Below are 7,075 nucleotides of genomic sequence, written 5' to 3'. Positions count from 1 at the left end.
CAGGGCCACCACATTCAGTACAAAAATAAGGAGAGGGCTTAGCCTCACCTCAGGCATCTCAGAGGGACTAGTGTGGGTCGGCTTTGTGCTGTGTACTGACCTAAATGCCCTGGATAGGGGTGAGCAAAATAGACAAGAAAGATCCTGGCTTTCATGAAAGGTATATTCTAGCTGAGTTTTAAATGATCCATATTAAAAAATCAGCAAAGACCTGAATAGACATTCTTCCATAGAAGGTTTAGGCCCGCAGACACATGAAAAGGTGTTCAACATCAGGGGAATGCAAATCGAAACCACAGTGAGGTATCTCCTCACATTGTTAGAATTTTTGTCATCCTTCAGTCGTGTCCAACTCTGCGACCCGTGGACTGAAGCATGCTAGGCTTCCCTGTCCTTCACCATCTCCCACAGTTTGCTGAAACTCATGTCTGGCTAGTCTCAAAATGACAAGAGATAAGTGTTGGTGAGGATGTGGGGAAAAGGAAACCCCTGTGCACTGTTGGTGGGGAAGTAAACAGGGGAAACCACCCTGGAGAGCAGTGTAGAGCTTTCTCAAAAATTAAAAATAGAACTACCATGTGATTCAGAAATTCACACTTCTGGGTATATATATCCAAAAAAAAAAATCTCAAGGAGATATCTGAAATCCCATATTCATTGCAGCATTGATCACAATAGTCCAGACATGGAGACAAACTAAGAGCTCTTTAAATGAATGAATGGATAATATACATGTAAAATGGAACATTTTTCAACCTTTAAAAAAAAAAGGGAAATCCTGTCATCTGAAGCAATGTGGATGAAAGTGGAGGGCATTATGCTGAGTGAAATAATCCAGACAGAGAAAAAAATTTCTTCATGTTAGCACTTACGTGTGGAATCTAGAAAAAAGGTTGAATCCATAGAAACAGAGAATTAAAAAATGATTGTCGGGCATTGCTGCTGCTAAGTCTCTTCAGTTGTGTCCGCCTCTGTGCGACCCCATAGACAGCAGCCCACCGGGCTCCCCCGTCCCTGGGATTCTCCAGGCAAGAACACTGGAGTGAGTGGGTTGCCATTTCCTTCTCCAGCGCATGAAAGTAAAAGGTGAAAGTGAAGTCGCTCAGTCGTATCCGACTCTCAGCGACCCCATGGACTGCAGCCCACCAGGGTCCTCCGTCCATGGAATTTTCCAGGCAAGAGTACTGGAGTGGGGTGCCATGTCGGGTCTTAGGAGGTGAGGAAAATAGGAGAGTCTGGTAAAAGGGTACAAACTTGCAGTTACAGGAATGGCAAGGCTTGAGGATCTAATGTGAAACATGGTTACTACAACTGATAACACTGTATTGCCTACTTGCAGTTTGCTGAGAGTAGAACTTGAAAGTTCTCACCCTAAAAAGAAATGAATATGTGAGGTGATGGATGTGATCATTAACTAGATGGAGAGGGATCCTTTCTCTGTGCATTTGCACATCACGACGTCATGTTGTGCTCTGTAAATACCATCCGCCCCAACGAGGTGCTCCCCAACAAGAGCAGCCACCAGAGTGAGAAGCCAGGGCCCCGCAACTACAGGGCAGACCCTGCTCACCGCAACTAGAGAAAAGTCTGTGCGGCAACGAAGACCCAGTGCAGCCAAATAAATACAATTATTTAAAAATGTAAAATATCTTATACTTGCATTTGCCAACTGGGTGAATGGATAATGGTGAACAGTTCAAAGCCCCATGATCAGTGTTATGCACTAGGTTTTAGGGCTTTAATAATAAGCAAGAGACAGAGCTTATATGCGGCTGGAATAGGTCAGGTTTTACAAGACATTTAGCCTTTGTCCCAAGAACAATGGGACTCACTGTAATGTCACAAACTGCAGGCAACATTTTATATTTACATTTTTAAAGATGAATTTGTGAACTTAGAGTTTTGCAAATGTAAGGGGTGAATTTTTCCCCCTATGAGGTCCCAAGCCCAAAGTGCATGAATTCCACTGCCTCACTTCTGAGACCAGTGGATCAGCCACCATGAGCCCTGTCATTGAGGGTGACTGTGGAAAGAGCATGAAACACACACACACACACACACACACACACACACACACACATGGCCAAAAGCCCTTTCCATTTATTATACTGGAAAATTCAATTTAATTTATTGAAAAGTATATTACTGGCAGGAGTAATAATGATATGAATTCAAAAGGCAAATATTAACACTCAACCTACAAGCCCAGGACTTAATGAGAACTCATCCAACATCTGGTCTCCCATTAAAAGGGTTCAGAGGGCCCCTGTGTCTGAGTAAAAGTCCCTCTCCATCTCTCAGAAGTTCATTTTTTAAGGGACAAGATAGAGACAGGAAACTTGGGGCAGAAAGTGTTAAAAAAGCAGCCCCAGACCCAACTGTGGGGCGACCCACTGGTGGAGATGCAGCCGTAACAGGCCGAACTCCCGGCTCAGAAGGCGTCAGTAAACCCCACACAGACAGGGGAGCACAGACCCGACTGTGGGGCGACGCACTGGTGGAGATGCAGCCGTAACAGGCCGAACTCCCGGCTCAGAAGGCGTCAGTAAACCCCACACAGACAGGGGAGCACAGACCCGACTGTGGGGCGACCCACTGGTGGAGATGCAGCTGTAACAGGCCGAACTCCTGGCTCAGAAGGCGTCAGTAAACCCCACACAGACAGGGGAGCACAGTCCGCTGTGTAGCCAGCATGGGGCCGGGCCACGGCCTCTAGAGGCCACAGGCAAAGACCCGGACCCTAGAGCAGCTTAGCTGCCTCCTTCTGAGTCTGTTTCCTCATTTGTAAAATAGGTGCTTGGACCTATGATTTTTAAGGGACATCCCCATTCTAAAAATGCCAATGCCTCTCTGTCATAAGGAAAGAAGGGACTGGTTCCAGGGTGGCCAAGAATACTAGGTCCTGGGAAAACCTTGGCCAGTGCTTTGCATTTCTTTAAACCTCTGAGCAATAGATACTTCGGTCTGTGGCCACGCCATTCTCCTCCCTACACATTGTCTGACAAACGTCAGAGCCTTTCATAAACTCTTGGAATAAACAAATTCACTTAACATACAAACAGGAGGGGCAAGAAAAAGTGCAAAGAGGGAAAATGATGCTAGAAGTATCCTGCTGTAAATTTTGAAGAGCAGGAATTCTGGACCCCAACTCCCCAAGTGAATCTCTTGGGCTCTAGTTTCCCTTTTGACAGCTGGGGGTTATGGCTACTGTTTGCAAATGAGGAGCAGGAAATCTAGAAAGGTTGATCCCTGTTTTATTCTTATTCACATATTCCTACGAGAAGAATGCAATCTGACAGGGGGAAAAAATCAAACCCTCAACAACAGGAGAAGGCATCAGTAATACTATTAACTATTAGCCGTAAGACTCATCAGTGGACCAGCCCAACAGGAGCTACGCCAACCAGCGGTTTCTACTGGAACTGGGCGTTGGGCGTGAACTCATGGCAAAGGGCCTTTCCATGTAGCAGGAAACAATGGGTTCTTTTTGCCATGGTGTGATGCTTCTCTTTAAGAAATGAAAAAAAAAAAAATATATATATATATATATGTTATTTGTCCTTGTGATTTCTAGCAAAAAAAAAAAGAAAAACAACAACAAAAAAAAACACCTCTTTTTGGAGAGAAGGAAATTATCCACTTAAAATACTTAGAACACTGAATCCCAGTAGTTGACTTAAATATCTTAATTCTGTTTCTCTCAGAATATTGATCATCCAGACACTTTCAGCCAAGACACCACCCAGAGTCCCAGAGTTCACTCCTCCGGAAGCATTCTGAGGGAGCAGCTCTGAGGGTTAAACTGTCCAAGTACACAGGGTACGCTGGGCACAAGGATGAAGACTTGGGGGTCCCCTGCTCCCTGAAGGACACGGCCCACGCCCTGACTGGACCCTCCTAAAGGCCAGTTTGGAGTCTCCTCACTGCCCTGTTCAACCACCCCAAGACACCCTGGACCCTTTCTGCCGTGTGTGTAATAGAAATATCTTCCACCTGCCAGACGTCCCCTGACCAAACATAGAAATAACCCCTTCAGCCCTAAGTGCATTCCTAGAGAGAGAGGCTAATGTACATTTCATAAACACAAAGTCCTGGCCAAAGAAAGTCAAAGGATTTTTTTTTATTATGATTGTTGTTATCATTGATACACATTACGAGCTACACAAAATGCCGACCAAAAAGCAAATGTAGAAAAATAGTAGAATTATATTGGTTCTGATGACTTTGTTATTCCCATCACCATAATTTTACAATTTCCAAGGATGTTTGGGAGATTATAATTATTGTATACATTGTCACCAGAATAAATATGCATTAGGAATTCACAGTGGCATCAAGCTATACATTCAGGTTCTTTTTTCAGAGAAAGGGACCGTGCTGAAGACCCTGCCTCTATTTACCTTCTACAAGGTAGGAGGTCACATTTGAAAACTAGATTACAACATAATAAAACAAAATGAATTCCAGAGCCCTGCGTTGTATGACGGATAAACAAAAAGCCACAGGCTGGTTCTCCTGGTTAAGCTGGAGTATGATAATGTTTATGGACACAATCAGTGGACCATTTATTTATTTGATAATCTGTTTCACCTATTAAGGGGCTTCCCTGGTGGCTCAGACGTTAAAGAATCTGCCTGCAAGGCAGGATACCAGGGTTCGATCCCTGGATTGGGACGAACCCCTGGCAAAGGGAATGGCAACCCACTCCAGTATTCCTGCCTGGAGAATCCCATGACAGAGGAGCCCAGCAGGTTGCACTCCATGGGATCACAGTCAGACAAGACAGAGAAACTAACACTTTCACTTTTCACACTTTTGCCTATTAACTTGAAAGAAAAAAAAAGTAGAATAAACAGTTTAGCCACAGAGCATCCAGAGACTTTGTACTACAAACAGATAACATGCCATTCAGGAGGTGGTGCTTCTAGGCAGACTGAGCTATAACCGGCACCACTGAACATCTCCTTGACAAATTTCCTGACTTGACACTGACCTGGGGATGGTGTCAGTGTCCGCAAGGAAGCTTGGAGGTCCTGCGTGAGAGGCACGGCTTATACCACTGTGGCATCTCCTCTGGGCTAGTTTCCTCCTTCCAGACCCTGGCAGGATGCTGGCATCCTGATAGAAGCAGTTTGGCTTGTTCTAAGAGATGCTGAGATGGTAATGTTCTTGGTGTTTCCCATCTGTTCTTTTTCCTTATTACTCTAGGTGGACATTCTGTGTATGTGGGTCTCCTCTCCTCCCCTCAGATTATAAACTTTTGTACGGCAGGGTCTCATCTGATGAATTTCTGTAGCCACCTGTAGCTAGCATAGAACTCAGCAGAGACTAAACAAACACTGTTTAAAAAGAAATGCAGTCAAGTGTAAGCTCTGGGAATATTAGGAATGAAGGGAAAATCAGACTTTGATATTGTTACATACGAGCAAGACAGTTCGTGGGACAGAATGGGATGCTTCCTTTAAAAAAAAAGAGTTTAAAACAAGCAAAAGATAGTAATATATGCATAGGTTATCAGGATTATTATTAAATTCAGTATTTGGATTATTATTAAACTTCCTTGGAGCAAGAAGGATGGAGCAGGATATTTTGCCGTATGCAGTAATCTTAACCTTGGACTAAAGGACATTCAGCCCAAGCGCTAAAAGTCTTTTTTGTTTGATGCAATAAAAAGATTCTGAGTGACATTTACAGAATTAACACTTCTGAACACCTTAAATTTGATGTAATATTGTTCTTAGTTGGGTATCAGGTTTCAGCCCTTCCTCTCAACTTAACCATGGCTTACATTATACCCTGAGCAGGAAAATAGTTTTACTACATAGATCATCCAGTTATTCATGAACTGAGCTGGAAAACTCCAGTTTGGAGGCTCTTGGAATCATAACGGAATGTTCTAACTTCTGGAAGTTTGAGTCTTCAAGTTTCAAACAGGGTGATCCCCCTCACACCATCAAGTATGAATGTAAAAAGGTGTGGAGTTATAAAGAAAATTCCTCAGAGCGAACTTTTGCTATAAAGTATTTCTGAGCCATCCCCTCAGCGCTTACTCTGCTCCGGCACTGTTCCTCTCTGCTTACCCCTTTCTCATCCAGATGCCCCTCCAACCCCCACAGCGACCTTTAAAGCAGACCCATGGAAGTCTGTTTTTATAGCTGAGGACACTAGCCCCCTGGCTTGAAAGCACACCCCAGAGATACAGTGGTTCTTCCCGTTACAGGAAACTGACACGGTGAGATCTTCTCTGACACAACTACTTTCCTCTTGCAAATCCAGAAGCCTAGAGGGCAAACAGGAACCAAGGTCAAACTGTTTCTTTATGGGGATCTGTGGCTGTGTGTTGGATAAGGTGCAAGAGAAGAAAATGCAAGCTTTCAAAGAACTGGGCCTGTCCAGAACTTCCTTACTGAACCCTGACTCTGTAATGGGAAACACTGGCAAAACAAGACTCCTGCTCTAAGGAGTATGTATGGAGGAGGATCACCAGAACACAGGAAGGAGATGAGCGTGGGTTCATGGAAACATGAGAAAACTGAGCTCTGATGGTAAGACATCATGCTAAAGCAGGAATCCACAAGCCATGAACCACTGGGTCCAGGTTTGCAACCAACGGACAAGGAATTGATTCCCATATGAAAATGAGGAGCCCTTCCAATGTGGGAAAAGCAGAAAGAGACAGGAGGTATAGGTGGAAGGGTATGGTCTGAGCAGTTATGGAACGCATTGTGGTCTAGGGGAAAGTGGTTTCAGGCCGGTAGGAGAAAGAAAAACTTGAGACACAGTGACTGGGAAAGACAGATGATTAATCAAGAGCCAACAGACCAGCCAATCACCCCATTATGCTTATGGACAGTGCTTTATTAAACCACCCTTATCATTGAATTATGTTTTCCTTTGCCATCTCATTTATCAGTTATGTAGGTGCCTTGAACAGGAATATGCTATGAGAGAAAGCTCATAAGATTATGGTTTAGGATTTGAAGAATCCTGGCATTGATTTTTAACAGATATATGACTTTTGCGATCTATTAACATCTCTGGGTTGGATGCATTCAATAGCATGAAGGATAACAGG

This window comes from Bubalus kerabau, chromosome 14, assembly GCF_029407905.1.
Source record: "Bubalus kerabau isolate K-KA32 ecotype Philippines breed swamp buffalo chromosome 14, PCC_UOA_SB_1v2, whole genome shotgun sequence".
NCBI lineage: Eukaryota > Metazoa > Chordata > Mammalia > Artiodactyla > Bovidae > Bubalus > Bubalus kerabau.
Note: the sequence above shows the minus strand (reverse complement) of the source record.